The sequence below is a fragment of the Doryrhamphus excisus genome, chromosome 12, assembly GCF_030265055.1.
Source record: "Doryrhamphus excisus isolate RoL2022-K1 chromosome 12, RoL_Dexc_1.0, whole genome shotgun sequence".
Lineage (NCBI taxonomy): Eukaryota > Metazoa > Chordata > Actinopteri > Syngnathiformes > Syngnathidae > Doryrhamphus > Doryrhamphus excisus.
The window spans coordinates 8,739,173-8,754,184 of NC_080477.1; positions in this window are offsets into that span (position 1 = coordinate 8,739,173).

Genomic DNA, 15,012 nt, shown 5'->3' on the forward strand with positions numbered 1-15,012 from the left:
ATCATATTAGCAAAGAAAGCCAGGGAAACCAATGTTGTAAAAGGGGGTAAAGGCGTCAATAAAACAGATCACAATCGATTAAAGATTTGTTCTTCTCAAGGGAAAACCTGCTGCTGGCTCCAAAATAGAATATAGAAAAGACAAGTTATTTGAGAATGATGAGTGGTACAATTCAATAAAATGTGCATTCAAGGAGACAAATCAATACAATCTGAACAGACTGTTCGAGAGAGAGAGTCATGCCAAAAATGTTCTCCTCCTATGAGGGCCAGAAACAATTAAGGGCAGGCTCCCATGTTAAGACACTTTATTGGATGTATGATCCAGCATACCCGTGACTCTAGTGAGCATAAGCGGAAATGAAATTGGATGTATGGATCTTACAGATCACTTACAGATATACACAGTATACATTTAGCAGAATAATAACTATAGCAGCTTCTGATCAATCAATGTCAACTTCAGACTAGACTCACTTGATTGTTAACTTTATGTGATTCAACTCCCCATATATAACATGTACTGAAAGTTTGTACACACTTTGTATTTCAAATATTTTTTTAAATTTGTGGATAAAAACATATTGATGCTTAACTGATCAAGAAACTTGTTTTATGCTTGCACACCATGTTATTTTGCACTACCACAAATTCAAACTGCACTTAATGTTTTGTTTTTTTTATTCATTAAAGGGACTGTTTGCAACGGGCTGAAAAAGTGCTTAGTAAAGCAATTGACATAGCAGAAAGAGGGTGGGATATACAGTAATGCTTACAACACGTTCAAAGGTTAACACTCTCTGGGCAACCATGTAACCGTTGCAAACCAGTCTTTTTCAAATTTAAATAAACATAAGTAATGTATTAAGTAAATAAAGTATTTAATTTATATAAGTTTACATTAAAACATGGTGGGTGATGGTTGGTCTTGCAGCCAAACCAGTGGAAAACCAGACATCAGAGCTCTGACCGGTGTGTGCAAAACACACAATTCAAATAAATAAGATGGAGCCACCCTATGAAGGAATTTTAAACCAAAAATATGAAACTGAATCCTATAAATAACTGGCAGCCAGTAGAGAAGCCAGCGCAGGAGTGCCTTTTAGTCGTGGAGCCGCATTTTTGATGAGTAGGGTTGTAAGCGGAGAGTGTAGGACTGTTAAAGCCTGAAGAATAAAGAGTTACAATAGTCCAGGCGAGAGTGTGCCACTATTTCTTTTTGGTTTGGTGCCAAGTATGGTTTGACCTTGACCCAAAGAGTCTGAGCTGAACTTATCTGCTTGGCAAGGTTAAAAGGACTATTAATAAAAACACCAAACATTTGTGCAGAGGTGTAGGAGTAGCACCATAGTAGACTGAGGGCACTGTCAAGTAGGGATGAGCTGGATACTCGTTATGAATGAGTATCCATTACGGATATGGGTATCAAACTAGTACAGCTGTCAATTATCTGTATCCACTTTTTGTATAGCCGTACTGCCATACTTAATAGAAAAAGCAGAGACTTTTGGTCTAACTATGTTACTGAAGAAAGAACAACAGAATCAACCGATGATGATATCATAGAGGGGTTATCAAAGCATGAGATGATTTGTTTTGGGCACTCACATGTTCTGTGCGACTGCTTGGACTTTGAACTGAAGTGTTATGACTTTATCCATGTAAATTTGCTATTTTTTCCTCTTGAATTGATGACTTTATTTTTGTAATATTGTGTTTTTTTCTTGTAAATGTACAGCTTTTTGTCTCATCGATTTACCACATTCTCAAAATCCCATATGTATATTTTTTTCAATGTGGTCCAAAAACACAATTGGAGCAGTAGGATGATTGAAAAAAATAAAATGTTCTCCTTGATGGGCCCTGACCCACCTGTAGTGTTATAGTGTTTTACAAAGTCACTGATTACTATGGTGTCATTTTCAGTTCAGTTCAGTTCAAATCAGTTCCATATGAAGTATCCATTGATCAATCGTGATACGTCATAATCAGCCCACCAAGAAAACAGTCTGGCTTTATTGCACTAAACAACAACAACAATGCATTGCTCTGTATTTTCATTGCATGCATTTTGTCATGGAAGTCATACAAATATAATTTCTTAAAAAGGTTTTTTGTGTCAGGATCCAGGTGAATGCAAATGTTCTTTTTTATAAAAACAACCATGAAGACAACAGCCAGATAAAACAGTAAATGAACAATAAATCACAGTGGCACATTGTGAGCATGTTACGTAGCCTAAGGCCAACCGTTTCTGCTTTGCACTCCATCAGCAAGATTGAGATAAGATACAAAAAAGATACATGCACAGCGGTATGTTTTGGAATGAGAGAGAAAAAAAAAAAACTCGCTGAATTACACAGTGACTAATTTGCTGTATAATATGGTGTGATAGTACAGCCCCCACCCCACTAAAAGCAGTATATTTTAGACCACACAAGAGATGAGCTGCTTACATAAAAATGTAATTTTTAACGTTGCATATCCTTGCATCTCACCTCTTTCTGTATTTATTGATTTCCCAATTTCCTGTGCCTCATCAGTCACCTGAGTGAACTAATTGCTTGAATGTTGAATATTTCCATTAGAATTAGAACCCATTAGAGTTTGTGCATTCTTACTTTTATTGGAATAAATCACTGAGCGAGAGGCCATCAGGAAACCTTCATGAAAAAAAAAAAAAAAAAAAACTGCATTTGCTCTATTATAGCCCGCTCAGGACCAAAGTCGCAAAATTATGACATGCAACATTGCTGAATTAAACAAACCATTTCAGCAAATATGGTACCTCATGTACAGTAGTTAATACTTTACACCGGAACATGGTGGACATCTGTAACTTCAATCTCAGCAACATTTGTGGGTGTTTCTATGTTCATACGAGACTTTGAACGGCAGCACGGTGACCAAGTGGTTAGCACATAGGCCACACAATCAGAATATCGGGAAGACCCAGGTTGTCATTCTTGCAGAGAGTCCAGTAGGATGGTTACAAAGCCCTGTTATCTCCAACAAGACTTAAAGGGGATGTCCTTCTTCAGCTCCAAACTATACTTTTTATGACTGGGCTCACAGCCAGTCCCATACTAATTGGGACTACTAACTGTTCTTATCATGATTGCACTTTTGTTGTTCAATTCTTCATGCATCTGTTTAATTCACTTATTAGTGTTAAATTGTGAAACAACTAGTGTATGAATTGGAAAAACACAGTAATTCACTATCAGCCAAAGACAGGTGAGCTAAAAGAGCAATGTTCATACATGGTCTCAGGTCCAGAATGCAGATAAAATGAATACTTTAGATGGCTGCAATTCCATTGCAACTGCACAATGTGTTTTCCTCCATTTAACTTTAAATCACAAAAAACTGTAAACGGTTTACCGTACATTATTTAGGTGCATTTCTCATTTGTCAAGCGTCAGTCCTTTAATGCAGTGATTTTCTAAAATTGATTGGGTTCTTCTTTGGTGCAAACGCTCTCCCTCAGAGTTTCATTGGTAGGATTGGCACTAACGTCCTTGGCAGCGGCAGCAGCAGGGCAGTTGGCATATTCTCCTAATTGAAAACACAAAGGGAGTGAAACAGTCTTTTGAATTCAAATGAAGACAACATTTCAAAAAACAAATAAACACAGACACATTTATATGGCTCATTTTCTGAATGTCTGATAAGCCTCTGTTGGGACAATTGTTTTGCTGGGCCAATCTTCTGCCCAGGGACTTGCTTAATTGTTGTTTTTTTAATTAGCATTTTTGATTTAGGTTGCTGATGCAGCACCGATAGATGCTGTTTTTTTTGCTTTTGCTTTAAGATTGTTAGTATACGTTCACACAATATGTGTGACATATCAACACGTGTTGTGAAGCTAATGGATAGAGCATCAGCAATTAGTTTGACATGTTGGTGTAAACAACCTGATAATCAGATAATTACTTGCATTAGGCTTAGGCTGTGACATTTGTTTTAAAAGTCAACAGAGTACCCATTTTTTTGTCATAAAAATGTTTCAAAATTTTCATGTAGGCCTTGCACTCTTAGAGCAGGACATGTTAAAAGCCCGGCTAGATGGTACAATGCAAGCCTGAGGGACAAAGACCAGGTCATCACCACCAGTCTGGACACCATCAAAGAGACAATGCTGCGATGGACTTCTCCCTAGGGTAATGTTGCCACTCCCAATCTACGAGGTCGCAAAAACAATGGTCGAGAGGATGGAGCGAAAGATGTGAAGAAGTGGCTTGGGGTCACATGCTGTCTGACCAATCAGACATCAGCATCTACGGTAAAGGAGTTATTGAACTACCAATCACAAGCCTTGCTGAAGAATCTTAAATGAGACTACAGATGACATTGAAGGTCTACAGAGATTAGACTGTCCACAAAACCTCTTTTAACAGAAAGAAAATGGACATCATCTGATGCAAAAGAGCGACAGAAGAAGAACGTCAGCCATGACACACGATAACATTGTGGGACATGTCCAGTTGGGAAGAGGAGGATTGGATGTTGCTATGAAGGAGTGTGAAGAAGTGTTCGGGGTAGCATCAAAACACCGTTATTGGTGAGAGGGGTAGCGAAATGTAAAAAAAAATGCAGAAATAGCAGCATATGCTGTACCATCTGTGGGGCACTCTTCTGCCGAAAATGCATTGATAACAGATAGATATGACTTGATAATACAATGGCCCGGATGACTGACAATATTCACAGGCATAAAATACATTGTGTATATATATATATGTGTGTGTGTTTTGTGTTAAGATTTTTGTGAGTCAGGAATGAATTAATTGGATTTACATTATTATTTATTTGGATTTACAATATAGTTTTGGGGCGGCACGGCGTTTTAGTGGTTAGCGCGCAGACCTCACAGCTAGGAGACCAGGGTTCAATTCCACCCTTGGGCATCTCTGTGTGTGAGTTTGCATGTTCTCCCCGTGCATGCGTGGGTTTTCTCCGGGTACTCCGGTTTCCTCCCACATTCCAAAAACATGCTAGGTTAATTGGCGACTCCAAATTGTCGACTCCAAAGTGTGCATGGCTGTTTGTCTATATGTGCCCTGTGATTGGCTGGCGACCAGTCCAGGGAGGACCCCGCCTCTCGCCTGAAGACAGCTGGGATAGGCTCCAGCACCCCCCGCGACCCTCGTGAGGAAAAAGCGGTAGAAAATGAATGAATGTTATCTTAAGACTTTGTAAGACTCACCTGCCTCCTGCCTCTGGGGTCCAGACACACTTCACAGTGTAACAGAATAATTTGGCCAAATGATGTCGCCGACCGCTTAAATTGGCACGCCGCAATCTTGCACAATGCCTCGACCAACAAGAGGAGCAGGTCGGCACACTTGGTGCCTGCATGGTTATAATGGCTGAGAGACAAGACACCACGTTGGAGGCTCTTGATGCCCGAATATACTCCCATCTGTCGCCACTTCAGCTCAACACCGCCTCCACTCCTCTTCTGGCCATGGAAGTGTATGTGTTACTCTCCGACCTTCCGTGGCTCCTGATGCCGACAGGCCTGCTCTCTAGGCCTGAGCTCCCTAGGCCCTCAGCACTCGTTGACCCGTTCTTCTCTGGGCTATCAAATGCCATCACAGACCACATGATGCCCTTGGAGTCCCCCACGGGCATTGATGACCTCATCTCTCTAGCTGTCCGCATTGACAAGCACCTTACCACCAGAGAAGAGAATAAGAGCCACTCCTCAAGTAATAGTTATATCCATAGTTCCATCCATCTACCATGACCTCCGGTTGAGGTTGACGCTTCGGACATTGGTGTGGGAGCAGCCTTCTCCCAGCGCGCCACCTCCACAAGCTGCACTCGTGCAACTTCTTCTCACACTGACTGATCCCTGCAGAACAGAACTATGACATTGGCAACAGGGAGTTATTAGCTGTCATCCTAGCTTTGCACAAGTGGATGCACTGGCTGGAGGGATCAGAGGTCCCTTATAACATGCACAAAAGACAAAAATCTAGCTTACCTTCGCTCCGCAAAGAGGCTGATTCCCAGAGAGGTGAGCTGGGCCCTCCTTACCAGATTAAACTTCCGCCCTGGCTCCCAGAACTACAAACCCAACGCCCTCTCCAGGCTGTGTATTCTCAGGGCCCTGCAATGTGTTGGTGAGGGCAGTATCTCGCACTCCCATCTTGACCCATTTCCACCAGGCTACTAAGGCTGAATACTGTCAGCTGTCAACTGTCAACAGTATTATTCCACCAACTCTCCCCCAAACTCAAGTGCTGTGTCTCTCGAGCTGTAACTTAAATTTTTGCATAGGTTTGTGCCTCCAGCAGCTACTTGCCCTGCCAGGTTACTTTTGTGTCTTTTTCGACACCTTTTTGCCGTTTCATCTTTTGTTATCTTTTGTGGAACACAGTGAAACAGTGGGACAACACTGAGTCTTGGACACTATCCTGTTTATTTACAACTACGTATAAGGCCTACAAAACTGGCAAGGAATTCAAACACTCCACAAGAACCAGTTTAAGAGTCCCATCTCTACTTGGCTCTGTATGAAAATCACAGGTGAATACATGCTATATCCTATGCGAAGAAAGGTTTATAGTGGCTACCTTGGCCTGCAGAACAACGTCCACGCCATCGGGGAAAACTGGGGACCCCTATCAAACACCACATATACCGGAATACTGTGGAGACGGAACACGTGGAGGATCAACAATCTGGCATTTTCCAATCCAGATGGAACCTGCTGAGTTTGCTGATACTATACTGAAAGCACCAGACTTTAAACCTCCAAAATAGTTCACTGTGTTCGGTTGTTCAGCTGGGTTTTGGTGTTGATGACATTGCCGCTGTCCTTTAGGGAGCTGTCATGATGCTTTCCAACTGACTGAGAGCCTTGATTTTAGATTGTTGAGATCTTCCATAGGAACACCAGGTTCAATTCCACCCTCGGTTTCCTCCCACATTCCAAAAACATGCTAGGTTAACTGGCGACTCCAAATTGTCCATAGGTATGAATGTGAGTGTGAATGGTTGTTTGTCTATATGTGCCCTATGATTGGCTGGCGACCAGTCCAGGGTTTATCTCGCCTGAAGACAGCTGGGATAGGCTCCAGCACCCCCGCGACCCATGTGAGGATAAGTGGTAGAAAATGAATGAATGAATGAGACCTTTGATAATACGAGACGTCTTGAAGTAACCTCTTTTCTTTAGAAGCTCTGGACTGTCCAGTCCCTACTTCGCGGTTGGATTCACAATCCGACACGTACGTTAAAAGCCAATATTTTAAAAAGGTACATGGCCGTTTATTATCAACACCTATACTGTTCAAAGCTAGCAGCAAAAAAAAAAGAAAAAAAAAACTGAAGTCCTTTTAAGCACTCATGATAGTGACCAACCACAGCGAAGTAGGCGTACCTGGAGGCGGACCATGGGTGGAATAATTGAAAACAGACCGTTTTACACCTGAATAGGTGCAGATTCTGAAAAAACTAGAAAGCAATATGCACCGGTCATCGTGTGTAGTTGCTCTGTAGAAGTCCGCATCTCAACACAAAGGACCGAAAAATTAGCATAATCCCCTTTAAGTTAACGTACTATGTACATGCATTACATGCATTTGTGGGTGAGTGGACAGTCTCAAGTTATCACTCACTTTGTGGTCTTGTGTGGTGTGGCAGGCACATGATGGCCAGTGCCATTATTATGTGTAACTGTGTGAGTTGTGAATACATACTGTATATTATCTCCATCTGTGTGTGTTATTCCTGACAAAAGTGCTCATTAGATATCCATCTGGTGGATCCAGTAAAATGCCTAAACCAGTCTGCTGTAATGCCAATTGGGCACGAAAATTATGGAGGCTTTTTTAGAAGTCAATGTGAATGAATTTCATCTAATTAAAGGCCTAATGCATGTACTTCCACAGTCATTTTTAGCCAAATTGCAAAAACATGAAAGGACATTCAGAAGAAGTATATTACATATTGTAGTTGTGAATATAAATATAATTTATTAGCAACTCAACATTATTTGTTTTTCTGATTAGTTACCTTACCTTAAGTACACCACTACTTGCATCTGTATCTATATCTGTATCTGTTCGCCCATCTAAATTATATGTATCTGTATCCGTACTCGGAGAGGGAGGGGCATAAACCAGACATGGGTGTGGTTTAAATGAAAATAGGTGGAGCTTAAAGTTGTACATTATTTTAAATCTATTATTAAGGATGAACCGGATACTCGTTATAAATGAGTATCGGTTACAGGTAATGCATTTTTACACCGGATACGAGTATGAAACAAGTACATTTGGTCATTATCCTCAATCGTTTTTAAAGAAAATGCTCATTGTGTATTCACACAATGACCAGTCACAGACAGCGAACGCCTCTCCTGAGACAGATTCTATAAGCGGTGGTCAGAGAGGAGCTCAGCGGCATCACATTAGGCAGGGCTGCGTTGGTCACAGTCCTTCCACTTTATTGGGTTTACTTCAGCTCACCTCTATTTCAGTTTGTATCCAAAGTTACTTGGTAAACTTGTCTCATAGCATATGTGGGCTTGTGTGCAGGCTTGTGTGATGTCAACATTAACATAAATATTAACCGACTGTCGCACTGACTGGCAACAACATTCGGTGCACCTGTGCAGTTGCAGCATCAAACGCTCTGCTAGTATCAAATGCCAGGGTCAAATATTACACCCACCTTAATATGCTACCGTATGGATGTTGTAATCTAGAGACCGAGCGCGGGGAAGGTGGGCCGCGCCATCAGGGTGTGGCCAGTACATTTTGCCACTTTCATGAGCAGCGCAGTCCGGCACATCGCGGCAAACCCACGCCTCCATCCCTCCCACCGGCGCAAGGTGTGAGAGGGTTTAATGCATCCACAGCCAAGTGTAATCTTAACCAATCAAATGAATGCCTCTTGTTGCTTTTAAATGCCAAGGACTGGACTGTGCACCAGAGTCCACAATGCCTTGTGGGGTGAAAAAAAGTAATTTCGAGCCAAAGGGGATAGCACTTTTAATACATGATATACTACATGCTTAGAATTAGTGTGGTGATTTATTATTGCCGGACATGAATAAATGTACCAGGCATTGATGTCTACTATTCTTGCCTGAACTACTCATCACTCACATACATGCACAGTTTTCATGAAAGCTTTTATTTGAGGGCAAAATCCTAATCCTGTCTTAATACTAAGGTTGTCTGGGGGACATTTTATTGGCTGAGCTTAAATGCAAATGCTTGCTAGGTTCCTAAGTTGCTTGTGAACAATGGCAATTAAATAATAATGGGATGTTTTATTGGAGTTGCAACTTGTCCTTTTTATTGCAAATGTTGATCTGTCACTCTCGCCCCAATATCGGCATTTGGGACGAATTTGGCACTTTTTTTGACTGAATATCTTGACCATTAATTTTTTGCTGGCATCACTGACTGGAATCAGGAATTAACGCATCGAAAAGAAATGCAGCTACAATTTTTCACTAGCAAGACAAACTAAACATTGCTGGTGGCAAGACTTCAAATGTGTGGGTAGAAAAAAAAAGTTTCTGTCAACTCAAATCCAGAGCTGGAGGATGTGGGAAGAGTGCCAGGTAACAGGTGCTCTCTAAGAGCTAATAATGATGTTGAACATTAGGAAGGAGAACTTAGAAGTTAACAAGGAGCTAGTAAACCCTAGACAGAACAACAAAATAGATAAGGAGCTTAAAAATGTCTAAAAGTCTACCAGCAATCATGCCAAGGAATTGAAGGAGGGGCCTGCAGCTCTTTGCACACAAAGAGAGAATGAGTGGATGCTGCAAATGATGATGTGGAATAGATGAGTTGGAACAAAGCACACATATTAAAATGTGATTGAGACTGGGCTGCATTTTAAACGTTGGTCTAATGCCAGCACAGTTCATAACGAAGTAGGAGAACAACAATAAATGGCCGTTGTTTCAACATAGCAACAGTCAATTGCAGTCAAAAGGATGTGAATAGTCACTCTCATTAGTAGATGCATTCCAATCTATGGTGGACATGACAAAACTACGCCTGCCATTTCCATAAAGTTACTCAGCTAAAATCACAAAACATCACTACTGAAATAGAAAAGTAAGCTCAAAAAGAAACAAACATCTATGGATCATTTTCTTGAAAAGAGTACCAAATATGTGACATAGCAAGCAAAAATTAAAGTACTTATTTTCTAATCAATTTGCATATTAAAATAAATATCACTTATTCCATTTCAGTTTGTAAAAAAAAAAACAAACATGCAAGACAATATCACATTTTGGTATACTTCATCGCAGCACAGCAGTGTTTACTGAAACCTCAATTGTCACATTGACCAAATTAAATAAAAACATTAAAAAATAAATAAAACATTGCTTATTATTAAATTTTGTTTTTTTAATTAGGATGTTGCATGAGTAAATAAATTAATCTTAAGTCAAAAAAGTTTTGATAAACATTTATTTTTACATTTTTACATTTGCATTTTCAGTGTAATTAACAAGTGCCCTACTTACACATAAAGAGTAATAGAGTAATGTTATTTTGCATTCTCTATTAATGGTTATAATGCTTTAGAAACTTTAAAACATATCTGGTAGGTTGAAGATTTTTGTTGCCGTTTGGGTTTAAAAGGAAGAAACCTGCTGGGATGGATGCTAGTTCACATTCACTCTTAGTACGGATTGCTAGGTCAAGTGTGAATGCAATCACCAAACATGTAAGACCTAGACCGCTTGATAAATGGGTCTCAGTCTGCTGTCAATTCTTCACTTGAACTCAAATGTAAACCACACACTGACCAAACACACGGACCAGTTTTATGCCAGCAAAAAAAACATGCAGCAATTACATATGTGTGAGAAAAATGTGTTGGAAGTAAGTGCTGTCTCTCTCCTCTCCTCATCACTCTTTGTATGTATATTTTAGAAGCTTTTTGTGAAATCTTATTTGATGAAAGTATATGTATTCTGCATAGAAGGTAGAATACCTAGGTGTTTTAGTATGGAATGTATTAGCACAGCCAAAATTGACCAAGCCATCCAAAATGAAATCTCATATTTATCAGCAAACATTTGTACTGTGTGGCAGGGGGTTAAATGTTCTAGAGCTAATGATGGAACCATATTGCCCAACATGAAAGCAATCCAGGGTACATTGTTGTTTCCTTGTTGCATATTCGAGAGTCCCTGCATTGGTTTCCACTGCTTTTTATCTTTGTGTGGGTGGTGCTGCATACTGGGAAGTTAATAGAGCCGTCTTATCCAACCCCATGAAAATTGCACTTTTTGATTGGGCTTCCAGTACTACTGTGAGGAGCAAAACACATCCTTTGGCAGTCATTTGTCTACAAAAAAATAAAATAGAAAGAAAGAAAAAATGTTGAAGCATCCATAATTATGTGTAGGATTTATTACATAAATTGAGGGGCTGGTAATCAATTATAATCACAATTATTCACATTTTATCCATTGTGCATCTCTTTGTGGTAAATTATTTGATACACAGGAAAGAAGGGACATCTATTTTGGAAATTCATTCATTCAATCATTTTCTACCGCTTATCCTCACGAGGGTTGCAGGGGTGCTGGAGCCTATCCCAGCTGTCTTTGGGCGAGAGGCGGGGTACACCCTGGACTGGTCGCCAGCCAATCACAGGGCACATATAGACAAACAACCATTCACACTCACATTCATACCTATGGACAATTTGGAGTGGCCAATTAACCTAGCATGTTTTTGGAATGTGGGAGGAAACCGGAGTACCCGGAGAAAACCCACGCATGCACGGGGAGAACATGCAAACTCCACACAGAGATGGCCGAGGGTGGAATTGAACCCTGGTCTCCTAGCTGTGAGGTATGCGCGCTAACCACTCGAACACCGTGCCGCCCTATTTCGGAAATTATTTTATTCAAAAAGTAATATACAGTTAGTCCCACTTTGTTTGGTGGTCCTTGAAACCACCATCTAACTTTATTCTACACAGGCAGACTACTATACTGTATTTTTCCCGCTTTTCTTTCACTTCATATTTGGTTGCTACTACGTGGGAATCCATAAAAGTCAGATATGATTATGTTATTGATTTATTTGTGCAGAGCACCTCTCTGAAAAACCAAGTTCATTTAGTGTTTTTAATTTGATGTTGTTCCTGCCTTAGTTTTATACAATACATAATATTTTCATGGTGACTTTCATGGAAAATCTTCATGGTGACTAGCTAGCATGTTGCTAATGCTAGCGCTGCTAATGATATTTAGATCCATTTTCGTCTTCAGTCATGGTCACATTGACATACTAAGCCCCCCAAATAGCTGTCTTTGGCTATGTCTGCCGGTAACTAGCAGCTCGTAATCCGAATTTTAGTTCTCAGTTCAAAGCAAAAGTACCACAGTCTCTCTTGCAGTCAGTTAATTTGACTCAGATTGTCCTGTGACTTCAGCATCTATTTGATGGAAATTCTCCACAGTGCTTGGTCTTAGCTGTTGACTGCCAGATACCACAGTATAAATGACAATTAAAAAAAGATACCGGCAGCGCTTCGGGACATTCTCACTTCTCTCTGGCAGTCAACGTACTCTGTGACAACTCACAGCGACAGTAAATACAAATAACTTTGATCTTGTTGCGATACCCATCTGCCAGTGCTTTGAAGCTAAACTTACCATTGAAAATACCCTTTTCTGCTGAATATTTGTTCCCGCTTGTGGCTCCACATCCACTACTGTGTTTCATCAAACAAAAGTGTGGGCTGAGGGTCAAATAGGATGTGTGCAAAAAATAGTGCAGATAGGGACGTTTTCTTGACAGCCCTAATTGATATACATATATACTTTGTAAGTTCTGTCATACACATTTAATTTAATTTGACTCCACTTTGATCTTTACAGTTAGTTTCATTTGTGGAGCCTAAATGCACACACCTGGAAGGTTAATGTTTATGAGATGACCTTGAAAAAGCAGGGATAATGACTTTAAATTTAGTGTTCTGATGTACCAGCCTCCATATGACCATAAATGTACAATTATTGTTAATGAATTCTTACGGTTACCTTGTTTCATTGCTGATCATTTAAGGAAAGGTGTCCTCTGAGAAAGTATTAAAGTCTGTTTAACCTGACAAAGTTTGTTATACAAGCTAACTGTCCTTGTTTCATGAAATCCATAGAGCCTTTTTTAATATCAAAAGGCCTCTGGATTTACAGTTGTGGGACAATTGCAGCCAGAACAACTGAGACCCTCAAATTAGGGTCTTTGTTCCAACAAATGCATCAAGATCAATATGTTCCATGTCACCAGAAAAATGGTGTTCACATTTTTGCCACTCAAACTTGCACATCTCATCCTTGGGTTGACAGCGGCTAATCTCTGAGCTTTGTTTTTCACAGTGATCCACTGCTTATATGAGGCCGATGTGTATTGAATCCATCAACCTTTAAAAGTTAACAAGTTGTCTGGGGAAATGCCATTTGTACCAGCTCAATAAGAAATGTCAGTTGCACTTGTGGATCTACAAAGAATCACAAGTGAATTGGAAGCCCCTTGTGATACTGTATAAATTCTTCAAGGGCACTCACTTTCTTTGTTGAATTATTAGAAAAGAAGAATGGAAAGTAACAACTTGGAATGTTTTGACTGTGTTTTGACTGCCACATTATATTTACAGTACAGTACAGTGAAACACGTTTAAGTCAATTCACTTATGTCACCAAACCATCTATGTCAAACACCTTATTGATTACCAGTCCACCAAGTTATTATGAAAAAGTGAACACTTAAACATTAACTGCTTTTCTCCACATTTATACTGCATTAACACATGTACCAAGTGACTTCCTGTTCACAGGGCTTAAAGTAAACAAAAATCCTGAGCCGGAACTATTTTCCCCAGAGAGCGAGGGTGGAGCCGATTCATATTATAAGCACTTTGGCAAACAACTATTTGGAATGCTGTTTGTTAATGCACAAGATGGCATACAAGTTAAATGTGAAGAGAGTAAATGATTGTGGTAAGTGAAAAGTAAAACTAAGTCAAGTCAGTAAAGCTACTAAATCTGAGGAGGTCTGGGTGGTCCAGAGGAGGAGGCTAGACCTAATGGAGGAGGTCTGGCTGGTCCAAAGGAGGAGGCTGGACCTAAAGGAGGAGGTCTGGCTGGTCCAGAGGAGGAGGCTAGACCTAATGGAGGAGGTCTGGCTGGTCCAAAGGAGGAGGCTGGACCTAAAGGAGGAGGTCTGGCTGGTCCAGAGGAGGAGGTTGGACCTGAGGAGGGGGCTGCTCCTGAGAGATGGATTCTGGTTGGTCCTGAGGAGGTCTGGCTGGTCCAGAGGAGGAAGTCTGGCTGGTCCAGAGGAGGAGGCTAGACCTAAAGGAGGATGTCTGACTTGTCCAGAGGAGGAGGTTGGACCTGAGGAGGGGGCTGCTCCGGAGAGAGGGATTCTGGCTGGTCCTGAGAAGGTCTGGCCGGTCCAGAGGAGGTCTGGCTGGTCCAGAGGAGGAGGTCTGGCTGGTCCAGAGGAGGAGGCTGGACCTAAAGGAGGAGGTCTGGCTGGTCCAGAGGAGGAGGTTGGACCTGAGGAGGGTGCTGCTTCTGAGAGAGGGATTCTGACTGGTCCTGAGGTGGTGTGGCTGGTCCAGAGGAGGTCTGGCTGGTCCAGAGGAGGAGGCTGCTCCTGAGAGAGGGGTTCTGGCTGGTCCTGAGGAGGATGATGCTCCAGAGGAGGTGGTGGCTAGCCTTTTGGTTTTCCTGGCCTGTTGTACCAGTTTGTTTGCCATCTTTGCTGACTGCACTCTTGCTGCCTCACTCAGCCTTTTTGCCTTTAGTGTCTGATCTTTTGCTTTCCTCTTGTGCATATATAACGGATAATTTTGGTATGATAACAGACAGGACCACCTCAAAGACTGGTCTATGGTCATAGTTGAGGCTGTTCAGTTGCTGGCTTTTTCGAGGACTTAATAACTGCAAGGCTCTCATAGGTTTCCACATTCATGGAGCACCTGTCTGCTTCAAGGAGGT